The 15,960-nt window shown below is 39.0% G+C and overlaps 1 long non-coding RNA gene across 3 annotated transcripts; it reads right to left on the bottom strand.

Annotated features, from left to right (window-relative positions):
- Positions 1 to 501: 501 nt before the first annotated feature.
- Positions 502 to 14,125, bottom strand: LOC108351283 (uncharacterized). 3 transcript variants are annotated; one of them, XR_005486332.2, is made up of 4 exons: positions 14,009 to 14,125; positions 11,688 to 12,201; positions 4,400 to 4,609; positions 502 to 1,311 (listed from the first exon to the last, which is right to left on the bottom strand). It is a non-coding gene; the product is annotated as an uncharacterized LOC108351283 (long non-coding RNA). The 3 variants fall into 3 exon arrangements; XR_010052313.1 differs by lacking the exon at positions 14,009 to 14,125 and adding an exon at positions 12,646 to 12,831; XR_005486333.2 differs by lacking the exon at positions 4,400 to 4,609.
- Between the last annotated feature and the right edge of the window lie 1,835 nt (positions 14,126 to 15,960).

The following is a 15,960-nucleotide window of genomic DNA, read 5'->3' on the forward strand; positions in this document are numbered from 1 at the left end:
GAAGGTAGGTCTAAATGTATAACAATTTTTCCCTTGCTCTCCCTTCCCCTCCCTATCTCTATCTAACTAACCTCCCCCATCTCTCTCTCTTCAGATGTAATAAACTCTGACACACTCACATACAACTCCTTTTGTGCACAAGAAATTTTAAATTTTAATTCTAAAATTCTTTAAGCAGTGGTATAAAAATCATATTTTTAAAATCTGCTTGGTGAGCCTAAGCCTTGTGTCTACGACAGTGGACAGGCCTCCCCCAACTTCTTCTTCTGGCAAATTGACCATTAGTGTAATATGGTGACCCTGATGTGACTGGAGTGGTTGATTATTTTTCACAGACAGACAGGTACTAATCATAGGTTTGCAACTGTGTAATATTAATAATTTCAGATACAGATAAATTAATGTAATTTGAATAGAAAAAAAGAAAATTTGATTGGGTCCATCAGAGTTAATGTCGAATCTTTTTAAATTTTTTATGTCAAGGATTATAGAAATTGACAATACAGTAACACGTGATTTTAATATATTCTACTCATATTCACAAAAGAAAACCATTTGTGTGTACTCAAGCTAGAGAAATCTTCTAACACTAGAACCTATTACAAGATGTTCAGACAAAACACAGATCCCAAAAGCCTCTGTGAAGGAAGTCCACTGTCCTCTGGCTAGGGGAACATAAGCACTATTGACTTTGGTAAGCAGGATCTGTATAACACAGAGGGCCTAGTTCCCATCACATCACTACAAAGAAGTTTGGACTTTTTGTTTTTGTTTTCATCACATCTTCTTCCAGTCTTCTCCTCCCCTCTTCCCACATCCTGCCTCCACCACAGGCCTCCTCTCATTCTCCTCAGAAAAGGAGAGGCCTCTCATGGATATCAACCAGCCTTCTCATATTAAGTTGCAGTAAGACTGGGAGCATCATCTATTGAAGCTATACAAGGCAGCCATGTTAACGAAGAGGGATCCAGAGGTAAGCAATGTAGTCAGAGATAGCCCCTGCTCCTGCTGTTGGGAGTTTCACATGAAGATCCAACTCCACAACTGTTACATATGTGCATAGAACCTAGGTTCATCCCATGCATGCTCTCTGGTTGGCAGTTCAGTTTCTATGAGCCCCTATAGACCCAGGTTAGTTGATTCTGTAGGTTTTCTTGTAGTGTCCTTGACCTCTCTTGGCTCATTCAATCCTTCTTCTTCCTCTTTCACAAGATTCCCCAAGCTCCATTCAATTTGGCTGAGGGTTTCTGCATCCGTTTCCATCATTTGCTTGGTGACGCCTCCCTGATGACAGTTATGCTAGGCTCCTGTCTGCAAGTATAATAGAGTATCATTAGTAGTGTCAGTGGCATGGGTCTAATGGCATGGGTCTCAAGTTGGACTAGTCGTTGGTTGGCCCTTCCCTCAAATTCTGCTTCATTGCTTACCATGCACACCTTGCAGGCAGAACAAATTGTGAGTCTAAAGTTTTGTGGTTGGAGTAGTGTCCTAATCCCTCCCTTGGAAGTCCTGCTGGTTACAGGAGATACTTGGTTCAGGCTCCATATCCCCCATTGCTAGCAGTCTTAGCTAGGGTTACCCTCACAGGTTCCTGGAGTTTCCATTGACCTATGTTTCTAGCCAGTCCCAGAAGTGCCCCACTAAATCCAGTTCTATCTCCCAATACTATCACCCTCCATCCTCCCTGCATATCATCCCTCCTGTTCCCATACCCATCCTCCACTCATTTCTCTACCTCCATCCAGCCCTGCTGTCTAATCTATTTCTCCTCAATGAGATTAAAGTGTCCCTGTTTGGGCCCTCTTTATTAGTTAACTTCTTTGGGTCTGTGGGTTGTAGCGTAGTTACCCTGAACTAATATTCACTTATCCATGAGTGCATATTTGTCTTTCTGGGTCTGGTTTCCTTCACTCAGTCCTGTCCATTTGCCTTCAAATTTTATGATGTCATTGTTTTTAATGGCTGAGTGGCTGAGTAATACCCGGTTATGTAAATGTACCATGTCTTTTTTAGCCATTCTTCTGTTGAGGGACATTTGGGGTGTTTCCAGTTCCTGGTTATTTTAAATAAAGCTGAGAAAGTGTCCTACAAACTCATAATGAACATAGTTGAACAAGTATCCTTGCGGCATGGTGGAACTTCTTTTGAGTTTATGCCCTGGAGAGGTATAGCTGGGTCTTGAGGTAGATCTATACCCAGTTTTCTGAGAAACTACCAAATTGATTTATCAAGAAGAATTAAACCAGAAGTAAATCCACATACCTGTGGACATTTGATTTTTGAGAAAGAAACCAATGGAAAACTATTTTCAGCAAATACTGAATGTTTAACAAGATGTCTGTATATAATAAGAATACATATTTTATTCATAGCTATCGCCCTGCACAAACTCAAGTCCAAGTGGATCAAAGACCTCATAAAATAGAATATATTAAATCAGATAGAGGAGAAAGTAAGGAATAGCCTCAGACACATTGGCAAGGATATAGCTTCCTGAATAGAACACCAACAACTCAGGCATTAGGATCAACAATTAATAAATGGACCTTCATGAAACTAAAAGTCTTCTGTAAGGCAAAGAACATCATCAAATGGACAAAATGGCAGCCTACAGAATGGAAAAAGGTTTTTTTGTTTGTTTGTTTGTTTGTTTGTTTGTTTTGCCATTTCTGTTTATTTTTTTTAAAGCAGATAGACAGCAAACACCAAAATGTGAGTTTTATGCTAAATACATTTGATGTGAGAGCAGTTATCTCATGCTGCCAGAATAGCCCTAAGGATTAAGATAGTTTATTGGGATCAAACGCCTGAGAGATTTGCTACAGCATAGGCTGTTTACTCCTGCCCATTAAAATGCCAACTATGCTTATTTCTCTGCCTCTCTCCCATCTCTTTTCTTCTTTCCTTCATAACCTATATTCTATTATGGTATTTTCGCCTGCTTTCAGATGAATCTCCTTAGATTTTTAAACCTCAAAATTGAGTCCTTGGAAACCCTTCTGATGTTATGGTTACTGGAGAATAAACATATATACTACTCATCTACATTTTAGGAATGTTAAGTTCCTGTTTAACAACCAAAATCTATAAAAATAATATTATAAGAGAGTGTCTCAGGACTAGGGGAACAGAAGCACATTTAGAATAACTGAACTTGAATAAACACAAACACCCTGGCAATCAGCATATATAGTGTGGGAGCAGGCAAAGCAAAGCTAATTTTCTGCCAGGCATATGCATTACTTGGATAAGAGGGGAAACTATATGCTTTATAGGCAAATTCTAGGTTAAATGTACAGCAAGGCAGATGAGCTTACACACAATATATCAGTTCTCAGGAAAATAGACGTGAGACAGACAATATTATCACTTAAGCAAGATAGCCCAGGGGATGCTGCCCAGGGGATATTGACCACGCAGCACATTTATAAGAAAGCCAGGCATGGAGTCTGTTAGACCGGGTGGCACGATGCTATGGAAACTGAGGTGGGTCAGGAATGTTTGCCGTGCCCAGATAAATTCATCCCTGATATTTAATGATGATCATAGTGTGTGGCACTGAGGAGAGGTCCCATGTGAACACATCTCTATTATCCTCAACTCGTCATGACCTTGTTGGTACTACTTTTGAGGAAACTGGGTCAATCTTTGTTAAATAGTGCATCCATCAAACAGAACAAACACCTTTTCATAACAAAGGAGCCATCCAACTTTTATTTTCCTTTGTTTCTTTCTCTCTTCCTTCCTTTCTTTCTTTTATTCATTTTCTTTCTCTCAATACAACATCTTCCCCATACAAAAACACACATGAAAAGACTTGTAAAATATAACTGAGCTGTCTGTATTTTCCTGATGCCTGATAACTCTGTGAATCTCTGGTGAACTATTGGATATTTATTTATTTATTTATTTACATTTCAAATGTTATCCCCTTTTCCCAGTTTCCCCTCCTTAGTACAGTAGGCAGCACATCAATCTTATAATCTGGGAATTATTTGAGTGCTAGATACAAAAGGAAGCTGGCTTACTAGAGGCAAGTAATAAACTAGGATGTGGAGAGCACAGTAAATTGAAAGCTAAGTGTTTGCCAAACTCGTTGTTTTAAAGGCCTCTCCTGCACTCCTCATAAAAATCCTTTGAGCTCAGCACTTTCTCTTATCTTGTCACAGCTGAGAAAACTCAGGTCTAGGAAGTATCAGTGAATAGTTCAAAGTCACCTTTTGGTAAATTATAGGTTTAGAATTTGATCCTTTCTTAATGCCCCAGAACTTTGAAACAAAGTAAATTCAGTGTTAATCTTCATAACCCTATTGACTTAGTTAGGGTTTTACTGAAGTGAAGAGACACAATGACCAAGGAAATTCCTGGAAAGGAAAAGTTTTAATTGGGATTGGCTTACATTTCAGAGGAGTCCGTTATCATCATGGTGGGAAGCATGGCAGTGTGCAGGTAGGCATGGTGCTGCAGAAGGAGCTGAGACTAGATTTGGATTGGCAAGCAGCGAAAAATGAGCCACTAGGCCTGGCTTGAGGTCTGTGGATGATTTGCCCGTGCACCACATTCTTGCACTGTCCATGGAGGTCAGAAGAGGGATTCAGGTCTCCTAGGACTGGAGTTACACATAGTATGAGCTAACATGTTGGTCCTGGGTCTTGATCTTAGGTCTAGTAGAAGGACAGCCAAGGCTCTTAAATAATGACCCATCTCTCCTGCCACAGCACTCTCAACTTCATTACAATGCTTAGGAGTATTAATCTTAAAAAATCTTGTGAGATCAGCTTGTTTGATTGTTGTTTGTTGTTGTTTTGTGGGGTTTTGTTTTTTGGTAACAGGATATCTCTGTGTAATAGAGTTCTGGCTGTCCTAGACTTGCTTTGTAGATCAGGCTGGTCTTGAACCAACAGAAATCCACTGCCTCTTCCTCCTGAGTGCTAGTATTAAAGGTGTGCAACACCGCACCCACTCTAGACCTTACTATTTTTATTTTGTATTGGAAAAATTCAGAAGTAGGTGATAAACCTAACAGTAGATAGCAGCAGCAGACAAGATTAAGCTAAGGACTGTAGATTCTAAAGTCCACATTGTTTACCCCATAGCACCCAGACCTAAGATCAGAACATTCTCCTCCTCAATCTTTTGTTTGGGGCGGGTACAGGGGGGACAGGCAGAGAGGCATGTTTAAGAAAATCATCACACTATTGATACTGTCAGACTCCACAAAAGGACACATTGTTTTCCCACCAGAATTAGAAGAATATCATGATAATTATATTCAAACACTTATTTGTGTTTTAAGTCCATCAGTAATATGTTGGCTGCATCCAAAACATGTTCACTTTTTCCTCCCTTATTTTAATTTCTATCAAAGTAATACACACATGTGGTTCATGATAGATGAAAACTTACTATCAAGACTATCTTCCCAACTGCAATTCCTCAGTTCCATCGTCGTCCTGCTATCTAAAGATGGCCATGTTTTCTCTTAGCTGTTTCTTCTTTTAATTACCTACCTCTTTCTAAGTAAAGCAAGCATCCAACCTATGAATTATTGATCTCAAGTACAAATAACAAATTTCATAATGTGGAACGTGATATTTTCTCTTCCTAGGCCCTTGCCTTCTAATTTTTTATTATTGTTTTTTAACATGTTATAATCAAATACATAGTTCTGGGACTTTGCTGGTTGGGATAATACAAAGATCAGTCATTTCTCAAATGATGATCATTGTTGCATTGTACTAACCTTTGCTGTATGAACAGTAGTTCCCGTAATGAGTAATAACTTTTTCCTCCATGTTCTTGAATTTATTTGGACTCCTGTTCTGAGAGTTTTGGTTACTTAAAAAAAAAAAACCTTATGCTTTTTGTTTTCATCCCAAGTGTGGGATGAGGGGCTGCTTCACAGAAGGTGATTATGATTTGCCTCATGCTCTGGCAGGGGCATAGCTTTCCAGCTGCAGATAGTTTCTTTAAATGGGTGAAGTTTTGAATTCTTCAAAATTTTAAGAGAGTATAAATGCCAGAGCCCTGAAAAGGGCCAGGTGACACTACAAGGAGGCTGCTGTTTTCTCAAGTAGTCAAGAGCAAAAGAAATTGACTATCCTGAGGACAATGATTAGACTTGTCCCAATGAACTTGATGCCCCTAATTGGCAGAAAGTAGGTAGTCTAAAGAGGTCTATGTCCACTTTCCCTTCTAATCTTCTTTCTCTCCTACCTTGTGTTGTGAAGTTGCAAGGGGTTAGAATGGAATGAGGTTTGTAAGGGTAGTAGATACAAGAAACTATTAAAAAAAAAGAAACATGCCTCATGCCTACAGACTTGCAATAATTCATTGAAAATTACTGTCCACATTGGGAGCTTATGCTAAACATGTTTGATGATTTAGCTTGATTAATCCTCAATATGTCTCTAGCAGACTCCTCTACTTCCTCCAACTTGTATCAGTTCTTCTTTCTTCCACCTTTACCTCTAGCATCCTTTATTCCTAACTTGGCCTTTCTCTCTTCTTTCCCTGTGATACATTTCTTGTTTCCTAGAGTTCATGCTTTTATTTCATTTTTAAACATTTAATTTCTTCATAGCTGAATGAATGCTTGCAAATATAAGCAGATATATAGAATGTGTTCCTCTTGGTTTTTACATATCCAAAAGCATCTCTATTGAAATGAATGACATTTTTGTTCAAGTACAGAATTATAGATTTAAAAAATTGTCTCCATTTTATTAATAATATTTTGTTTTGTTCTTCTGATCTCTACTGTTACCCTTAACAGGATTGATGTCATGTTGGACTTCTCTCATCTGGATATAACCTTGTTTGATTAGAATATTCCCTTTCCTGGAGTTTGAAATGCTGTCATGGTACCCTTTGGGTAGCTATTGCTGGGGAAACTAGAGTCTTGTCAGGGACAATAAAAGACATTGTATTCTCCAGAGTTTACCAGATAATTTCTTTTTCCTTTTGCTTTCTGTTTATTCATGATAGAGAAAAGGAGAAAAGAATGTGGGCTTGTCTGAATGCTTTAACTAAATTTATCTACACATTAATGTTCAAAGTCTACATGAATAGGTACCTGCTTCATGTTTGTCCTTGAGAAGACTCTGTGCATACCACAGTTTCCCCTTCAAGGCTACTTGGAATGTAGCAGAAAAGATATGATTTAATTTTTCAAAAGCTGAACCACAATAGACAGAATTCATATTGATGCATAGAAACAGTACAGCAATGCTTCAAGGCAATATGGATGAAGTACAGATTAAGAGATGGTAGAATGCCAAGAGGAAGGTGTGTCTAATGGGTCAGAATGTCTGAGGTGCAGAAAACGTAGGGAATGACATTACCACGAGCGTCTCTGAAGCCAGGGAGATTAGTGCCAGTGGAAGATGTATCCAGTCACAGGCACCAGTGTGTGAAAGGCACAAAGACGGGGGAATCAGAAACTTCTTTTCAAATAAAAATTTGACTGGCCACAAGAATGAAGGCATGATTAATAAGAGGAAATAGGGGGCCATTGCTTGGCTGATTTTAGCTGAAAAAAATGATGGCTTTTACTCATGTCTTTTCATTGCTAACCCCATCACCTGTGCTATTTTTGCATCTGAGAAAGCTTAGTGGGCCACTGATGTATTTGATTAGTCTATGTGTGTTTATGAGCATCTGTCCTCCGATAGTTTGCAGTGTTGGGTGTGAATTTTACACAGCTGACTCTAAGTCATCATAAAAGATAAAATGCATAAATATATATGGGAGAAGAAAGCAGAACACTTTGTTTTTATACCTCACATTCCAAAGGAGATGGATTTCTCTAGAATACTTCCTTGGCAATTGATTATTATCAGTATTTATGATATTAATTTCTTAGAGAGAAGGCTAGGAAAGGGTTTCATCTTTGGGTTCACCACACCAGAGGAATGATCAATAGCTGTGATACTTGCTAAGTGAGAGCAACAATAAACATTTCAGATCCTCTACACTGATGGATAGCAGTGTGTCGCCATACTAACTTTGTACATTGTATGCTGAGGGTTAGCTTGGTTTTGATGTGTGAGAGTGCATGATTCCAACCTTATGTTTGCCCTTCTATAGCATGGGGGTTGTCACTCATCTTGAGTTCTCCTTTAGAACCTACTTACGGTTATCTTATACTTCTACTTTCCTTTGTGGAAGAAAATTTACTGACTTAAGTACAAAGAACTAGAGATCCTCTTGCCTTTTAGAACAATAAAAAGGCAAAAGAGTATGGGTATATGGATTGCAGACAAGGGGTAGCAATTATAACACTATCAATTAATCTTTATATCATATGTAATTAACACTTTAGTCTGGGACCAGGACACAGTAGCACCTGACCATATAAATAGCCTACCTCATTTGAAAAATACAAAAGTGTATTATTTCTCCATGAACTATATTAATATGCATATGCTTTGCTTTTCCTCCAAAATGTCATTAAAGTATTAGCTAATGCATTACCAGGGTCAAGAAATATGTTTTTAATTAAAGTTAATTGTTACTAACTGTAAGTAGTTCAGGGTGCTCTGTCTACACTCGGTGGCAAACTGTATCAAAACTCATGCGGATCACAACCCTCACCACTCTGTGCCACTGTAGAGGAAAATGTGTGAAGAGAGGTATAAGTTAACTTACTTAAGTCTGCAATGGGCTAACATGAGCAGAAAGGTCAGATCTCTACCATTGTCAGCTTAATTGTTTTGGCCTCACTGAAACACTGTGTGTATACCAATAAAGAAAGAAGTGACTACTTTAAGAACATGATTAGTCATTCCATGTTTGACAAGGACAGAATGACGAATTATCACAGAGTATTTTCATACTGAGATAGATGACATGAATTGCAGGTTATGACACTGAGTCACTTCCTTCATTTTACATGGGAATGAAAGTACATGGCGAGTGGAAGACGAGGATAGTGATGAGTGTGTGAATGGACACTTTCAAAACACATGGAGAACAGATAGCATAACTACCCACATGCACAGTAATTTGTAGTTAACACCGCTGAACTTAGTTATTTCCTAGATTGAGAATTGGACTTGAAGTCCTACCACCGAGACGCTTGACCATACATGCTATTGCAGCATTATTCACAATAGCTAAGAGATAGAAAATGAGGCAGCCATCTACAGAAGAATGGATAAAGAAAATGTGGTACACATGTACATGGAATTTTATTCAGCTGAAAGGAAGAAATTGTGACATTTACCAAGAAATATAAGTTGTAGAACTAGAAAGGAAATCATCAGCAGTGGAAAAGAGATTTTTGAGAGTGTGGGGGATAAAGGGGAAAAAGGAAATGAATGCATGTAATATGAAAACAGAACTATTAAGGGAGAAGGGGGACTAGAAAACATATGGTAGGAGAGTTGAAAGCAACAGGTAAGAGAATTGTACAAGTAATGTATGTGTGAAATGCTAAAATGGAAACATTTTGTATGCTAGTTTAAAAACTATAAAAATACTAAAATCTCAAAAATAAAGACATAATTAATAAAAAACCAAAAATATACAAAATAAAACCTACTTTAAAATCATATCACAGAACATATTTTGTCTTGGATTTTTATGAAAAGTCATCTACTCTGTGTTTTTTGCATTAGTCAAAATGTAAAATGGATCTTACTTTGCACAGATTTTTTAAAAGCTTATCTGATACTTCAAGAAGTACAGATATTCTCTATCACATGGTGATAGGTCTAACATTTGCATCTATGCTGAATACATTGAGGGAGATAAATAATAGAAGAAATGTAGACAGGGAGTTTTAACTTTGTTCAAGTGGAAAATCATGAGGGCTGCCTGTGTTACATGGTGTATTATACAACTGAAGTATACTTGTGTTGAGACTGTATGGCAAACATGGAGCCATAAATCTTATCCTAATTTAGTTTCTAACCCCATTCCAAACCTGGGGTTAGAGGCCTACATCACTGTAGCCTGCTTTTTTGCATGGTTTCTGAGGATCAAACGTAGCTCCTCATGCTTGTAAGACAAATGCATTAACTACTGAAATGTCTTCCCAACCCAAAATTCCTTAATTTTAATGTGGCCTTTGTAGAATGCCTCCAATAAGAATTCTAGCATTATTCATTATTGTAGTTCAAGTGTCTTACTTTGGGAAATGAGAGTTTTAGACCGCTACAGTTTCCTGGGAGCTAATGGCCCCTTGGTGATGTTTTACCTTGATATTTTCAGGTTTAGTCCTCTGATTCATTCCAATAAGTTCATGTTTTGCCTTGAAGAACTTTTCCTTCCCCTTCCAATCTGCCTCCTTCAATCAGTTGGCTTCCTTAAGACAGAACTATGGGGCAGGACACTAAAGCACTGTACACGATGGGCTCACTGCCTTTGAGGAACGATGACTTCTTACCAGTCTGTCACTTGCTCACTACACTGCCATCATAATTTAAAGGCATTTATTCTGTGTATTTACGACAGGATAATAGTATTTCATGAATAATAATTAAAGAAAGACTGCGTAGTTGATGTCTATATGCAGGTGAAGGCAGGCCCAAGATAAGCAAGGCCTTGATAGGGCAGTGAAAAGGTAAGGAGGGCACAGTTTAGGAGAGAGGGGGGTGAGAGGAGAAAGGAAGAGAAGAACCAAGATGGAGGAGGAGAAGGCGACCCAGATCCGTGTGGCCTTAAATGGTCACAAGTAGTTATGAATATTTCATAAGGGATGGATTTTTATAGGACAATTTGTCTTATCTAGGTGGGCAGTTTACATCATTATCAATTGGTTCTGAGTTTACTGTGTGGATGTTTGGTGGAATGAGAATTTAAGATATAAATCTGATCGATAAATTACAGGCTTATTGGGTTTTGATTTTAATGGTTTACTGGGTCTATAACCACAGGGGGCAGATGCTGAGAATGTGAGCATAGTCTTCAGCAAGAAAGCCCTGAGATATGTCGTCTCTTTATGGACCTGGTGTGGCAGCCTTGGGAAGTAGATGGGTGGCAAGATCACTGCAGGGCCCAGAGAGTAGCCTGAGGCAGAGTGGGATGGAGATTGGTTTTTTAATGGTTGACTGGTTTGTTGACTGAGATGAAAATACCCTGCAGATGCCACGTGGCCCTCTGGAGCTAGCACTAGCATGGATTGGTGTTTCTTTTTTATTATTTACTGCCTTCTTACAAAGTATTGACATCTTAACTGCAAAGATTATTGCCATTCAAAGGCTGTTAACTTTTTTTTTTAACACTTACTCTATTGAAAGTAAAACTAGTCAAACATACATTCTACTTCCTTGTATTCAAAAGGGCTGGTTTTACAGTGGTTAATGTAAATAGTCCTTGACCCATGGATCTCTCACTTAAGGAATGCCATTGGTGTTTAGAGCAAAGTAAAACAATACAATTTTGGCTAAAAATTGGCACTATGTGTTAGATGCAAGAAGATGCCTAATAAAAGATTAGTGCATATAAACTTAGAGGTTCAATGGCATTTTTAATTGCTTAGCCTATTAGGAGCCTATCCAAACCGCATAGGCAAGTCTTGAATCTATGGCAAAAAATGATCTAGATAGTAGGAATAATTTAAAAACACAGACAATCCCAAATTCTTAAGGCAACACCTCATTGAACTTTTTTCCTTGGAGAGAGAATTTTATAAGTTTTATAAGAGCTACAAATCCTTACACAGCTGTGGAACTCACACTCACTGGATTGCACTGCTGCAGTCTTTGGGGAAGGCCATGCAAAGTCATGAAACAGGTCAATCAGGAAAGGACAGAGACATGCATGATGCTTGGTGGTGAGTCTAGGCTGGAGAAGAGTCCTGGCTTTGGATGGCAGATCCAGTGAAGCTTTGAGAAGAGAGATGTGCTGATCCACTTCCAACAGCCTTTGCTTTGGCATAACTTCTTTTTTGTTTTCTTCAATACAGGACTATGTTTTTCATTCCATTTTTTTATTTGCCTTATTGATTCCAGTATACTGTGTTAGTCTCTTGAGGCTGAGGCAGTACATCAGTGACAGTGAAAGAATGTCAGCCTTGTATGTACAAGGCGCTGGGTTTGATCACTGCAGTCCAATAATAAAGGATAAAATAAATATATATCATTCTGTCTTATGGAAGTTTGAGGACACTGCTGTACTTCGGTCTTTGGTATTTTTCACTGGCTTATCTTGTCAGTCATAGCTTGATGTATTAGTCAATGTTCTAGAGGTGTATACCTGATAGAATGAATGTAAATATATAAACAAAGGAGATTTATTATAATATTTTATAGGCTGTGGTCTAGCTAGTCCAACAATGACTGTCTAACAATGAAAGCTCTAAGAATCTAGCAGATGTCTAAGCAGCACATAATTAAGCCTAGCATGATTTAACTATCCCTTATACAACCACAAACAAATTATAAATTCAGAATAGGTAGCAATGTCCCTTGGGAGGGGCAGGCCTTTATCATCTCAGGCTTAAATATGATAACCATGGATTCTCTTAATTGATGTTATATTACATGAAAAAAAAATCTAAGAATGAAAACACAAATATCTGTACAAAGAACATTCTTAATAAAATATAAAAGAAACACTTATGCCGATTATAATCTGCATTTCTGCAGTTGGTCACATGGTCATAGCTGGTATTTACAACTATGTTCCTCTACCACCTACTTTGTATTTTCTCCATTGTCAGCAATCTTAGATCTTTTCCTAGAGGAGTGAAAAATATCTTCATTCAGGCAGGGTCTGTGCCTTTTCATCCTGCCTGGATTAGATTGTTGTAGTTTCCCATTGACTTTAATCACAGGACATAGTAGCACTAAGAGATTCTCTAAGGCATCTCCTGCACTCCAGACATAATCACTCTTACTTCTATTGTGGAGAAGAAATCCAATTTCCCCATGGTAATTTGGATCAACAACCTCTCCTAAGAAAATTATTTCTTTCTTATCCTGTAGGTTTAAAGGCATCAGAAGCCAAACTTTGCCAGAGAGACAGCTGAGCTTCTAGTTCAATGGAATGTTTGTTGTATCTGAAACTAAAACTTCTAGGTCAGCAGAAGTTAAGGAACAGGAAGCAAAAATGTTCCTAATGAGTCCCTAGGGGCAATAGTGAGTAGAACGTTTCTCTTTCTATTCCTTGTTCTAGAACTTTGTATCCTGGCTATGGTAAAAAACCACCTTCCAGAGAACACTCCCCCCACCCCCCACCATCCAGGCTGATGACACTTAATTGGTAGTGTGGGTCTTCAAAAAGTTGTTCCATGTTTTTACTAGACAGCTGCTTTATGGTGGTGGAGAGAATATGGTAAGACTAGTGGATTCCATGATTGTGGGTCCACTGTCACATCTTTCTGGCTGTGAATTAAGTTCCTTGGTCAGAAGCAATACTGTGTGGAATACTATGGCAGTGGATAAGGCATTCTGTAAGTCCATGGATGGTGGTTTTGGCAGAAACATTATATGCAGGAAAGGTAAATCTATAACCAGAATAAGAATCTACTCCAGTAAAGACAAAGTATTGCCCTTTTTATGAAGAAAGTGGTCCAATATAGTCATCCTATCACCAGGTTGCTAGTTGGTCACTGTTGTGGATAGCCCTGGTGCTGTTAGTATTTTGATGCTAATTCTGCTTCCCCAAGAGGGGATGCCTGGGAGGAGGAGTGAATCACTCAGCTGACTTCCTGTGAACCTTCCCCTTAGGAATACAGATTTCTAGGAACCAATCGCTGCTAGAGGAGTAGGTGGGACTTCCAGAACAAAGAGGGGAAGAAAAGAGGCAAGAAAAGGTTACTTGCCTTTTGGAAGGGGAGAGCTTGAAGGACAGAATGTAGCTAACAAGAATTACCTGTTGATTCTAAACTAAACTTGTGTGGTGTTTTCCTTTATGCATCTACTCAAAGGAGTTCCAGAAAATGATACAATGGTGGGGCACCCCAGCCAGCCACAAGAATTTTGGAAGCGCGAGATTGGTGTGGCAGCAACCTGCTATGGATGCTTGGAAGACCACTGGGCCAGAGAGTAGCTAACCTTACCATGAGATGGTCTATATTATTTCATGCTACAGGCCAACCCAGGGAATGGTGCTCAAAGATCCCCGAAGGGAGACCCTCACTCAAGTCTCCGGAAGTCTCGGATCCCAGACACACGAGAGACTAATCTTGACGTAATAAACAGAGGCGAGGTTTATTACGGAGCTCCAGGCCAACACATATCCCATTCAGGAGACAGAGGTGTTGACCCTGAGTGACTGGGAGAAGGGCTATCTAAAGGAAGAAGTCACAAGCCCCAGGAGATGTGGGAATATCAAAAGGAAATACCAAAAATATCACAAGGGGAAACTCTCAAAGACACAGGATTATTCTTAAGACTCTAGGGTTTAAATCAGGGGAAAGGTCAAGCCCTCATTCTCCTGAGAACAGATCTTGATTCCTGTCCTTTAGGGTAAATGTTTGTCAGAGTTGACGAAGCATCTGCATCTGATACACATCTGGTTAGGCTTCGGCCCCAGTTTCCTGGAATACTATCCGCAGGACACAATGGCTGGAACATTATCTGTAGGGCAACATGGGGGCTTGAACAAACATCACAGGGGCAAAACAGAACCCGTTACTCATTTACCCATGTCAGGTGACATCCGCAGGGTCAGTGAGTCTGCAACAGTCCTCTTGCATTTTTAACCATCTGTCTTCCTGAGTCAGATCCTGTTGCTGAGTTTTGAGTTAATTTAAAACTCTATCTCTCAGTGCTATATCTAGGGCTCAGTGTTGGTCTCTGCGAGTGGCAGATCTGAAACAGCATCAGCTGAAGCCAGGTCAGCCTTTGTGAGTGGCGCTCCAAATTGTTAAGCGCATATATATATATATATATATATATATATATATATATATATATATATATCCCCATCTCTGCTACCATGTGCATTTTGTTCATGGGGCAACTAGAAAATGACCAGGATGACTGGAGAAAGAGGTTAGTTATCCACATAATTGGTCATCCTGTCTACTTGATTATTAAATTCTTCCTTTGTTAATATCACCTTTTGATGAACATTTACATAGGACACAACTGTCTTTACCTCCTTAGCCCATTTGGGAAGATATATTCACATCTGGGAATCCCAGAAGTCTTTCTCACCAATTGTCCAATTTCCAACTCTGTGACCACATAGCCAACCCTTGGCTATAGTCCATTTTTCAGTGAAAAAAAGCATATCTGGCCATTTCTCCTTCCAAAAAAATGTATGACCATGTATATTACCAAAGGTTTTACACACTGTCAAGATTCCCCTTTAGGGTACCTTTCAGGGATGTTCCAGAAAGGGGTTGTAATGCTACAGCTACTTGCTTACGGGTGGTACCTCCAAAACAGAAAAAGCCAGTTAAACCAGGCCTCAGTCAACTGATCATAGGGCACATCCCACAAGGTTGTAAGTGTATGCTTGGCAGCAGACAATATAGTAATTGGAGGAGAAATCATAGACATTCAAGCAACTTCTCCATGCAACTTCCTTGTGCCTTCAAGACTTGCTCAGACCTGATCTCATATATACCACTTCCATTTGATAATGGATTGCTGCTGTGTATGTCCAACTTTATGTCTCGATGGGTCAGACAATACACAGCTCAAGATGGATGGCTCAGATTACATGTAACTGGATGACTCATAGAAGAATATTCAATTTTCAAAAAGTCCAATAGCAGGCCAAGAGTTATCTGACAAAGTGGGAATAGTTGTATTTAGATGATAGTAGGGTCTTGGTCTAAAATCTCAAATGTCTCTTTTGTTATTTACCTATAAGAGCCTGCCGAAGGCTCCAAACAGCATCCTTATCTTCCACTTGCATAGAACCATGATGTCTGCTAGATAATATGATATGAGAAATAAAGTAGCCTATACAGAAGCCTGGACCTATTGGAGAGCCTTCTCTGGTTCCAGGCACCACTCAAAACTGTAGCTTTCCTAGTCAACTTGGTATATGGGCTGG

The sequence above is a fragment of the Rattus norvegicus genome, chromosome 6, assembly GCF_036323735.1.
Source record: "Rattus norvegicus strain BN/NHsdMcwi chromosome 6, GRCr8, whole genome shotgun sequence".
NCBI lineage: Eukaryota > Metazoa > Chordata > Mammalia > Rodentia > Muridae > Rattus > Rattus norvegicus.